This window comes from Etheostoma cragini, unplaced genomic scaffold, assembly GCF_013103735.1.
Source record: "Etheostoma cragini isolate CJK2018 unplaced genomic scaffold, CSU_Ecrag_1.0 ScbMSFa_259, whole genome shotgun sequence".
Lineage (NCBI taxonomy): Eukaryota > Metazoa > Chordata > Actinopteri > Perciformes > Percidae > Etheostoma > Etheostoma cragini.
Window position 1 is genome coordinate 33,918 of NW_023266767.1, and position 12,512 is coordinate 46,429.

The 12,512-nt window shown below is 40.5% G+C and overlaps 2 non-coding genes across 2 annotated transcripts; both read left to right on the forward strand.

Moving 5' to 3' along the window:
• Window positions 1-2,169: 2,169 nt before the first annotated feature.
• Window positions 2,170-2,285, forward strand: LOC117940459. The gene has a single exon (XR_004655764.1). It is a non-coding gene; the product is annotated as a U5 spliceosomal RNA (small nuclear RNA).
• Window positions 2,286-2,534: 249 nt separating this feature from the next.
• trnan-guu lies at window positions 2,535-2,608 on the forward strand. The gene has a single exon. It is a non-coding gene; the product is annotated as a tRNA-Asn (tRNA).
• The last annotated feature ends 9,904 nt before the right edge of the window (window positions 2,609-12,512 follow it).

The following is a 12,512-nucleotide window of genomic DNA, read 5'->3' on the forward strand; positions in this document are numbered from 1 at the left end:
ATGATTGGCTAGATCCATTGTCATCGCGCTACGTGATTCGACAGGGGTGAATCTCACTTTGGACATGAACGAACCTGACTAGCTGTCAAGATTGGAAATGGAACAGATGATTCTGAGACTGCGCCCGGCTTAATAGAGGTAAGGCAAGGCCAGGCAGCTTTATTTGTATAGCACATTTCCGCAACAGGGAAATTCAAAGTGCTTTACATAAAATCAGTTAAACAGATTAAACACAAGTACAAACAGTTAAAAATCATAAGCATCAAAAACCGATAAAACACATGAATAGACAGTTAAAAACAGAATAGGAGTTTCTCTGACTTTCTCTGTAAACTTTAGACTACCTTTCACACTAAATAGTCAATGTTAGTGCTATCCTTTGTGATCACCTCAGTGTCACTACCTTTCACGACTCTATTTTTGAAGACGTTACTTTTCGTCCCTGACTCTTCTTCACACTAATTAAGCCAATATATTGCTGCCATTCATGTCTATCTTGACACTACACATTCACACTTTTTCTTTAAAGTGCTACCCCTTGAGTCTGACTTTCTTTATTGTATTTTTAAACTTTAGACTACCTTTCACACTAAATAGTCAATGTTAGTGCTATCCTTCGTGATCACCTCAGTGTCACTACCTTTCACGACTCTATTTTTAGAGACGTTACTTTTCGTCTCTGATCTACATTAAACTTCCCTTATTTCTCAGAAATATTCCAATTTCAGCAATTAAAGTAAAATCGGCCTTAATAGTCACCATAAAACTCTTACACGTTCTGGGTAATTTAGCATCTTCCTCATCTTTTCTCTCATTTCCTCTTTTTTCCTCCTTTTCCCTCTTTTTCCTCTTCTTCCCTCCCGCTTCCCCTTCTCCCCCCCCCCCCCCCCCCCCTTACAGACTATTCTTCCACAACATTGTTTTTATTGAGATTGAAGCCCAAATTGTTAGTTATTCCGTCACGTGAGTCTCATAATCTGAAGGTCGTGAGTTTGACTCTCACACGGGGCAGGTGTTTTAAAAACTAAAAAACACAACTGATGCTGAAAATAAAGTAGTTGAACACTGGCATGAGCACACAAATGAAAGTTTTGATTCTATGGTTAACTTTGACATTTCTGAGATTGAGACAACAAAAGGCATTCTTTAAAGGTGGTAGAAACCCAATGACTCATCACAGTATACCAAACTGCAAATGTGCCTTCATTGACAATATTGTGTAATCTCATAGTTACTGTTACTTTTGACTATGATTTATAACATAGCAGTATAATCCTTTTGCTTACACATATACAGTATATAGGTTATATGACTACTATAGTTTCCATTTTTATATATGAAATATACTTGACATGCCTTTAAGATTACTCTTCAGCAGGTGGAGACATTTCATTTCAGACACAGATGCTTTGTTAAACATCAACAGACTCAAAATACACTTAAATGTAAATGTGCTGTATTTATATAGCGCTTTTCTAGTCTTAACGACTACTCAAAGCGCTTTTACATCATACAGGAAACATTCACAATGCACACACATTCATACACTGTGGCCAAGGCTGCCGTACAAGGTTCCACCTGCTCATCAGAATACTGAGCGCTAAGGTGAATGAATACTCCTTCACACTCCAACGGGCAGCACCGGGGGCAACTCGGGGTTCAGTGTCTTGCCAGTCATGGGACTGCATGGCATCGAACAACCAACCTTCTGATTGGCAACCACTACCACTGAGCCACAACCGCCGAACTGCTTGCTGCTGGTACAAAGCAAATCAATTAGCAGAGGATGGTTTCGTTCCATCGACCTCTGGGTTGTTCCTGTTATTTGGACCCACAAATTCTCTGGTTCTGTTATTTACATTTCGGGGATGGAAAATTCTGGCATTCACATTTTGAAGGAAGGTGGCAACCAAGGTTCCATCAGCTTACGTAGACCTTGCCACTACCTGTTATGGGAGCTTCCTGATTACTCACACATTGATTATTCACATGTAACACTTGTGCTGGTGTTTTGAAAAAAAGGGCATTGTGAGTACAGATATAAAAATCAGTAAGGAGTCTACCAAGTTGCCTCTTATCATTTCAGATTGGACACCTAGTGAGTCTTACTGCGATGGTTTGGACTGGGTCGACTAAGGTTTTCTGCTTCTCTCAAGCAGACGGCTATACTCACTCTGGTTTCTCTTCAGAACACACAAGTCTTTTGCCTTTTACTAAAGACTTCCTTGAAGGGGAACCCCAATGAGTTGAAACTCTTTTTTGTGGGCATTGCTGTTTGGCCGAGCCTTTTGTACTTGTGAAAATTAAGCAGCTCCTATCGCTACCTGCAGGTGTTTCTGGCTCTGGAGCTGTGGAGTCTGGGTCTGTGGTTGGAGACACATGCTGCCTCCATGTTCCTTCTGGACACCCTCTGCTGCAAATCTTTATTTCTCTTTCTTTCTCTCTCTGTCTCTTTTCACCCCCAACTGGTCGATGCAGATGACCGCTCACCCTGAGCCATGGTTCTACCGCTCATAAAACACCAGACAGGCTTGGTCTCTGTGGCGCAATAGGTCAGCGCAGTCGGCTGTTAACCGAAAGGATGGTGGTTCAAGTCCACCCAGGGACGTTTGTTTCTTAAATAACCTTGAGTGAGCCAACTCTGGGATTGATCCTTCTGCAGAAGACCATAGAAATAACCCAAGTGGCCTTATGTCTATCCGAAGGTAGAGTTCTGCAAACCATGTACGTATTGATCTTTACAGTCATTGGTATGCGGGTCACTTGATGTAATACAAGAAAATAAATAAGGAATACAACCTCTGTCTGTCCTCAAGCCCCAGGAACTTTGTTTGCTGTTCCAACACTAGCATACCGTGACCCCCATATACTGGTTGCCCCTCTTGCTCCATCCCCACCTCCACCTGCCAGTGCTTGCCCTGCTTCTAAGGCAAGGTTTAATAAGAGCAAGGTGGAGTACAACACTTGCAGGAAGTGTGGATAATTCAGGACCGCAGAAACTGGGCACAGCCAATATCAAGGCAGTATCTACCGCCCAAATACAGAAACACTATCTAAAGAGTTGTGCTTAGATCAGATTGAAAAATCAAAAATGTAAATGTATAATGGAAATAGAAAATGTACATAGTTAGATTTTACTATGCATACAATACTTTTATGTAATGTGATTTATATGTTATGTGTGTTTTACTCTTTGTACAGAATTAGTTTTTTGATTCTCTTATTTTCCTACCTGGTGTAAAAACCTTTGCATAGTCAGTCATTTCTTGTGCTAAACAATATTTATTTGTTACCTAAAGACATATTATTTAGTTGAGATCGATAATGTAATAAAGTTGGCATGTTTATATTAATTGGCTTCATTTCAATATTATTCCAAATTGTAGTCTACACACTGCTGAGCATATGACTTGCCTTTATACACTCAACTTCCCTGCAATGATTACTGTATGACATACTTGCTTTTAGAGAAAAGAGAACTAAAATTGCTTGGTTTTACCTGTCATACACTGTTTAAAGAAAAAAAAAGTATCACTAAACAATTCTTATCGTGAAGACTAACTTTAAATATTGACCAAATATAGTAGGATTACTAAATGTATGGAGCACTAAAAACAGATATTTGGTTGAAAAGTCAATCTAAACGTTATAAATTATTTGTTTAAATTGTTTCACAACGTTCCTAATATTTTATTCCTTCAAAGAAATTTTTAGTAAAACAATAAAGTTGTGAACAGTGTAGTTGGATCTTCTGGCACTAGGAGGGAATCAAACCTAAGATCTGGTGCTAGGTGGGGATGGAACCTGTGACCTTTGGATCTACGTTAAACTTCCCTTATTTCTCAGAAACATTCCAATTTCAGCAAATAAATTAAAATCTGACTTAATAGAAACTATAAAGCTCTTATACTTTGTGAGTAGCATCTTCCTCATCTTTTCTCTCATTTCCTGTTTTTTCCTTGTTGTTCCTCTTTTTCTTTCTTCCCTCCCTCTTCCCCTTTTTCCTCTTCTCCCCCCCCTTACAGACTATTGCTCCCCAGCTTTTTTGGGATGGCTCTCGCAATAAAATTGAAATATGTTGTGTATGGCTTTAAAACCTGTAAATGGCTGGAAATCAAACCTGGGCAAAATGATTGCACTGCTACACAACGTTCACTGCAAATCTTATAACTCAGACTGAAAATAAGTGACTTAATGGCTTCCAGTACCTATGAGATAACAAGTAAGCAAGTAACCACACTGCACTGCACTGCACTGCTAAGATATAAATGATAGTTAAAAAGTAACATTACTAAAAGAAAACTACTGCGATGGCTGGAGTGTTTTGGACTATGGTGATGTTGCCTACATGCATGCTGCCTCTAGTACTCTCCACCTGTTAGATTATGTGTACCATAGTGCTCTGCGCTTTTTAGCAAACTCTTATTTCCGTACTCATTGTACGCTCTATGAACTGGTAGGCTGGCCGTCACTAAGTCTACGTAGACAACTTCATTTGTATATTTTTCTACACAAGGCCATGTTGCGGGCATATTTTTGTAATCTCCTCAAGCTGAATTCTAGCTGTTTTCATCTCCATTCCACCAGGTGGTGCTCTTACCAGGTTCCGAGGGTTTTTACTGAGCTGGGGAAGAAAGCCTTCTCTTACTTTGCTCCATGGTCTTGGAACAACTTGCAAAACTTGCTCCATCTAAATGATCTAGTCCCATTAAATGAATTCAAGGCCATGTTAAAATGTCATGTATTTCAAAAATGTAACTGCCACATGTGACCTGTTCCTTTTCTCTATGTGTGGTTTTGTCTATGCTGTATTTTCTGTTTATATTGTAAATGGTGTGCAGTCTTGGCCAGGTCTCCCTCGGAAAATAGATTTAGCGGCATATGAGCTAGCACAGACATACACACTTCCCCTTCTTGTGTATGTGACAACACAGGATCCCCAGGAGGGACTTTCAGTGATAGAGTGCACTTTCAGTCTCAATGCCCAGATGTATTACAGGATTTGAAGTGAACATTGTATTTCCCAGTGATGGTGGTATAGCGGTGAGCATAGCTTCCTTCCAAGCAGTTGACCTGGGTTTGATTCCCAGCCATCGCAGCAGCTTTCTTTGAGTGATGTTACTTGCTTTTTTTACAAGAAGTCAGCAGAAAGGTTACTTGCCCAAAACTGGTTTGATAAAACATTAGATCTCTTTGGGCTGCATGATTATGGCCAAGATTATAATCACGATCATTTTGATTATTGAAATCACGAATATTTATTTCATACTCTAAAGTGCTGGAAAGGAAGGTTTTGCCAATTGTTGAATCTGAAGTTGACAAGGAACATTCAAAGCAAGGTGATTGATGGATGTTGCTAGTTACTTCACCATGTTCAGCCCAAAGTACATCACATTTGTTGGCTTCCAGCTATTTGATGCTATATATATATGTGCAAATGGCAGTGGTGTGATTTGAACCCAAGCCTCCAGAGAGACTGGAGCCTTGATCCAGCGCCTTAGACCAGTCGGCCACACTACAAGCAAGCAGCCGCCATCCACATTGTCACAAACACCGGCATCGTAACTAATGATATGCTTGTTAATGTTATTGGAAAAGAAACCTTTGCAAGGAAAAAGCCAATACTTTATTAAAAACTGCCAATTCTTTATTAAAAATTGTTATCACTCTTTGTCATTTTTCTCTGTACCATAGCAGTGCAAGCATTTTGCCAAGATTCAATTTCCAGCCACCGCCATGTTTTGAACCCATATACAACATAAATATGACATATTTCACCCAGGTTTCTTCTCAAACCCCGGCATCTCCATCAAGTGTTATTGTCCAGTTTATAAAAGAGCTGCGGTAGCTCTTATTCTGAAAGAGAAAAGTATTTTAAGGCAATCTCCTTGTGGGCATGAGAAAAATCTGTCTCAATGTCCACATGTGTTGCAAGATTTGCAATTAACAGTGCATTGTCCAGTGATGGTGGCATAGTTGTCAGCATAGCTACCTTCCAAGCAGTTGACCGGTGTTGGATTCCCAGCCATCGCAGTAGCTTTCTTTTAGTAATGTTACTTTTTAACTATCATTTATATCTTAGCAGTGCAAGCATTTTGCCCAGGTTTGATTTTCAGCCACCACAGTTGCATTTACAGGTTTTGAAGCCATATACAACATTAACATTACATGTTTTAGCCAGGTTTCTCCTTGTATTCAGTGATATTTTAATTTCCTTGCGGTAGTAATCCCAAAAGGATTAATAGAGATAAGTCTAAGTCTTTCTCAGGAAATAGTCAAACATTTTTGATAATCTTCAGGGGATGTAGCTCAGTGGTAGAGCGCATGCTTTACATGTATGAGGACCTGGCATCTCCAACAGGTATTATGGTAGAGTCTTTAAAAGAGCTGCAAAGATATTACCTCCTGCTGTAATCTGACTGGTAGGGTTATGGAGCACAGTGGTAGACTAAGACCTCCTGTGACACAAACTAAGCGGTATGCTCTCTCTTTCATATCTCAGGCTATCAGATAGCAACACAAGCACTTTAAATGTAGGATAATACTGTAATGTAGTATATGTACTGTAGTGTAGTATATTTATTGTATTACGCTCCAGTTTTTATGGGTGTTACGGCGGGTATGAGCACCGTAGTTTCCATTTTTATAAATAAACGTGCCATGCCATGCCATTAAGTTCACTCATCAGCAGGTGGAGACATTTCACTTCATACACTTGCAGCAACAGACACTTTGTTAAACATCAACAGAATGGAAATAGCCTTACTGATATTACAAAGCAGATGAATCAGCAGAGGCTGGTTCCGATCCATCGACCTTTGGGTTATGTGCCCAGCACGCTTCCGCTGCGCCACTCTGCTCTGCTGTTCATGCTGGAAAAACAGCTGTGAGCATGATTTTGGAGCCTCCCTCATCCAAGGAATGACACGCCAGAGCTAGGTTGGTAACAAGCACTTCTGGGACATGGATGCACACAAATGGAAAGATAAAGGAGAGAGGAGCTCAGTTTGTCAAAGGAAGTCCCCCAGCAGTCTAAAACTATTACAGTGTAACTAAGAGAGACAGGGTAAAGAGAGGAGCCTGGTCGGGCGAGAACTCTCCCCTGCTGGACTGGGCTCTACTGCACTGCCTTCCTGTAGTTTTTATTATATTATTGATTATGTGGTAAATTAATCTGACGAAAAAATCTTTGTCCTTTATAGTTCTAGTTTTTTTTTACCCTCATGACCCAGAGGTTGATTGATTGAAACCATCCTCTGCTAGCTCTATTTTGCTGCTGACACAATGGTAGACACTCTGAAGGGGTGATGCATCAAGAGACTATGACCCTCAACCTGATTTCCATGGTGAGATGAATCGTGATATAACTGCTGGAAAAGTTGTTGACAGCACCATGATAAGTAATGTTCTCGAGGAAAATGATGTTCCGGCAGTGTATTGTACATTTTGACATGTACACATCCACTACCCTGTCAGGACCCTGTAGTAATGCTGTCTTTCCAGTGATGTGATTGATATGTGGTTGGGCTGTATACAGGTTTTGAGCATATCCATCGGTTGCATGGACGGGACTTCTATACCCCGGTTCTACCGCCTGATCACTGTCTTGTCTTTGTCGTTCAACGACTATTTGGGCTCACACCTAGACATACCCTAAGCCGAAAAATCACACTACACCTCAAAAGTGCTCTCAAGCACTCCCAGCTGTGCGTTTGCAGAAGACATCCTTGTTTTCTTTAAGCTTGGGAAAAGGCTTTAGCTTATGACTTAACACCATTGTGCTTCTCATTCGTGTGTTCACTTCAGTTATGTATTGAAGCACATCCTTAGAGCTAATGGCCCTCATTTATCAACCTAACGTAGAAATCCAGCGCAGATATGAGCGCAGAAATCCTCTTACGACAGGCTTTACGTGAGATTCATGAAACGTTCGTATCACACTAATCAGAGTGTAAGAATGATTGTACATTGATAAATGCAGCGTCCGGAAACGATCGTAATTTAAATATCACGCCCCAATATATTCTCAGTTTTGAGACCTCGCCCCTGCTATTTACAACATGGCCAGACATAATCCGGCTAAGAAACGGCACTTTTCAGCGGTGGAGAATGAAACCCTGACATCTCAGGTGCTCTGGTGCCGCCAGCTACCACCAGGGCCAGGAGAATATGCCGTCTAAGAATGCAAACCTACCCAATGAGGTTGAAGAGAGTGAAGCCACTGAGGAGGAGAAGAAGACACTGGAAAAACAGATGATTTGCTTTTTTTGACAGAAAAGGCATTTATGTTGATAGAGGGACATTGATGATTGTCATACTTATTATTATTACACAGTTAAAGCTGTAAGCTTACTTTAAACTAGATGTGGAAAGTTGAAAGGTTTCTCTTTCTCACCTGTTCTGTCGCTTAAAAACAGTTTCCAGCGAGATTTGAACTCAGATCGCTGGATTCAAAGCCCAGAGTGCGAACCATTACACCATGGAACTTTTAAAAGAGCTGCAAGGGTTTGATAGGCAGTTTCTATCATAATATCCACATGTATGCTATTGAAGGCACACAATATCACAACGAAGATGAAAAACCTACAATTTTTTGGCCAACTTTAGTCATTTAGTTAGCTAAGCGTTCAGAGGATGTGGGGAAAAAGCAAGTCAAGAACAGGTTTTAAAGGACTTGCCACAGACAGTGAATACAGCAGTAGATATGTCTACTGTGTAGAAAAACATGGTAACTTTACATCTTTTGCAATACAGGCTAAATCCCATGGTGGGAATCAAGATCCACCAATGTTTCTTTCCACAATGTCCAAGGAATGTTCATAACCTATTCAATTGCATTAGTAATACCAGACATGAGAAAAGTGCAAACCGCAGTACACTGCCTGTGTCTGTGGATCCTCGTAGAGGAATCTTGATATATTTATTGATATGCTCCCTTATTTGAACCATAAAAGAGATAAAAATGTTTTATCAAACCGGATTGGGCAAGTAACCTTTTGTACTGACTTCTTCACGAACATCACTCAAAGAAAGCAACTGCGATGGTTGGGAATCAAACCCAGGTCAACTGCATGGAAGGTAGCTATGCTCAACACTATACAACCATGACTAGGCAATAAAAAAAATTTCACTTCAAATCTTGCAACACATCTGGGCATTGAGACAGATTTTTGCATCAGGTACCATAAATGCAAGGAGGTCACAACAACCCACAAAACTGTGCTATTCAAATTGCTGACAAATTCTTCTCAGCTGCTGAGTAAAGCAGGACATGGTTGAAGTGAACAAAGTGGTTAGACACTTGTTAAGTAAATTTTCCACTTTATTGCATTTGTAATAATTGTTGCATCATTTCTTTTTAATCTGTGAGAATAAGAGCTTTTGCAGAAAAATTTCACTGCAAATCTTGTATCACATCTAGGCATTGAGACTGAAAATAAATGCTCAGAGATGCATTGGTGGAGACGGGTGGCTTCCAGTACCTATGAGATAATACAACATTGATCATTAAGGGACATCTGCGATTTGGTCTAATTTGGTGTGTCATTGTTTTACTACCACCATTATGGGATGCCTGTCGTCGGCAGGATTTGGATTTTAGCGGGGCTACCCCAATGAATTTCTAGTCCATCGCCTTAAACACTCGACCACGACAACCCAAAACATTTGAACGACTGTTCATAACCTATTCAATTGGATTAGTAATACCAGAAACGGGCAAAGTGCGAACCGCAGTGCACATCCTGTGTCTGTGGATCCTCATGGAGGCAGCTTGATTGATTGATTTGCTCCCTTATTTGAAACATAAAAGAGATGTCTTAGCATTTTTCAACCAGTAACCATAGACAATATCCCTTTTCAACGTTTCTTTATGGAGGACATCCTAGACTTCAGAGGTCAGCAAAACTACCCCAACAAGTAGCACTTACTGCACACAAAACTTAAGTCAGTGCTTGTGTTTGGGTAGTTCTTCTGCCAGATGAATGCATTTTACTAGTGTTGGGAAGAATTGTGAAATGGACTGTCTCTGCATTTGTTCAGATATATTTTTGATGATGAACTTACTACCAGGACAACCCCAAAGAGAAGCATTATTATGAACACAATAATCATCAGGGTCTCCATTTGAGACGTTCTGAATGTGACTACAATAAAATCCAATGACTTTATTGATCGCGGGGGGAGAAAGAACATAACGACTTTGGGGAAGGACTCGCCAGAGCTAGGTTAGAAACAAGCAGTTCTGGGACATGAAATCACACAAATGGAAAGATAAAGGAGAGAGGAGCTCAGTGTGTCAAAGGAAGTCCCCCGGCAGTCTAAAACTTTCACAGTGTGACTAAGAGAGACAGGGTAAAGAGAGGAGCCTGGTCAGGCTAGAATTCTCCCCTACTGGATCAAGCTGTATTGCACCGCCTTCCTCTAGTTTTATTATATTATATGGTAATTAATCTGACGACTATGAAGAGAAGTAGAGAAGAGAAGGGGTAGCATGTCTGCGGACATACACCCTCCCGCGCTGGTCTAGGCGAACGACGCGACTCCCTAACAATAAGCTAAATCAAAGAGGAGAGTTTTTAGTTTACTCTTAAATGTGATGACGGTGTTTGCTTAAACTTGTGCACACAAGGTCAGACCAGAAATCCTAAGACTGCAGCTATGGCACGGTTCTGGATGGAATCAAGCTCAGAAGATTGAAGATCTTACCCTCTGATCTTGAAGTACTTGGGTCTTTGACCCTGCCACCAACCTATGCTTTTATCCAGACCTTTTAAAAACGTTTTCACCTTGAGCAAGAACAAGTGTATGTTATAACAAATCGTCGCTCTCTCATTCCAGTGAGTCCAGTGCGTGGGCTGGCTTTTGGCGAACCCTCAAATCTTTGGGGAAACATTAATCAATGTTTCATTAGGGCTCTCCCAAACAGACTACATGAGTTGTCATGGATAGTGACTCATCTGATCCTCAGGTCCGTTATGCACTCGTTATGGGCATGTCAGCACACAATGTGAGGCATTTGCTTTGGGAGTGCAGCGCTGCCAGAGACCTGTGGGCAACGGCCTGGCTCCTTGCAATTCTGGTACTTACCAGCAAGGGAAGTCCCTTGCAATCTAAAACTGTATATCCTATTGTCTCTGGACCAATAGTTGTCAGTTGGAGGGGTAATGACTCTTTACGGTAAATATGCAAAAGAAGATGTTCACAAATTCAGCCCAGTTAAATGCTCAGCCCATATTCACACAGACCTAAACCTACTCACTTAATGCTGGTTTCTAGGGTGTGACGAGACGCTTACTCCCCGAGACGAGACACATCACGAGATTGGGTTCACGAGAACGAGACGTGTCGAGATTTTTAAAAAAAATTTAAAGAAATCCTCGATGAAATATATGAATGGAAAATATTTTTTTTTTATTCAACTGAAAAATCACAAAATGCCCAACAATTTAGGTGCATTTTGAAATCAACTATTAATGATGAATGTTATTTAACTTTTTTTTAAAACTTTTTTAATTCAAAATGTTGCCACACAAATGATTTAAAAGTGGCAGGGGGATCTTCAATATTATTTCACGCTCCATCACGCTGACATCACGTAGCCTCACGAGACAACTTTTCACCTCAACAAGAAATCTCGTCACATTTTAATCTCGCGAGATCTCGTAAAACGAGATCTAGTCACACCCTTACTGGTTACGATATTCTAAAATGAACAATGCCAGAGAAAAATGACAAAGTGTGATAACCTTTTTTAGTATGTAAGTATTGGCTTTTCCCTTGCAAACGTTTTGTTCCAATAACATTAAAAAGCATTGCGTTAGTTACGTTCCTTGTGTTTGTCACGATTTGGGGAAGTGATATTTGCAGGTAGTATGGCCGAGCAGTCTAAGGCGCTGGATTAAGGCTCCAGTCTCTCTGGAGGCGTGGGTTCAAATCCCACCACCACCGTTTGCTGAAATGTTACAAACATTGGTTCCCCTTGCTGTGGATTGACTAAACCCTCCTTTCCAGCACCTTGGAGTAGAGTTTACCAAGGTGGCTGAGCAGTGTGAAACTCCTGTAATGGGCAGATGCCATTCTACTTGAAGAGGGGAGCAACCCCCCTGGTCTGCCACTCCTTAGGCACTGCCACAGACCTCCACGCAATGTTGAAGAGGTGTGTCAACCAAGACAGCCTCTCCTTACAATATTTCTCAACGAATTTAATCAATCCCTGGGGCTTTGCCACTGTCGAGTTCTTTAAACAGTAAAACTAAGTTACAATAAGGGTATTTTTACTACTGTAAAACTAAGTTACAGTAAGGGTATTATACTGTAGAAAAACATGTACAGTTGTGATACTGTAATCAGGAAGTTAAAGCACGGTGCCAGTAAGTTAACACAAATTTACAGTGTTCAGACAAACCTCATCAACTTTCTTTCTTGTAAAAAAACCAACTTCCTGGACTTTCTTTACAATATAGTCTATAATTGTCCTTTGCTTCCAAATTCCCATTTTTCATGGGCTGAAT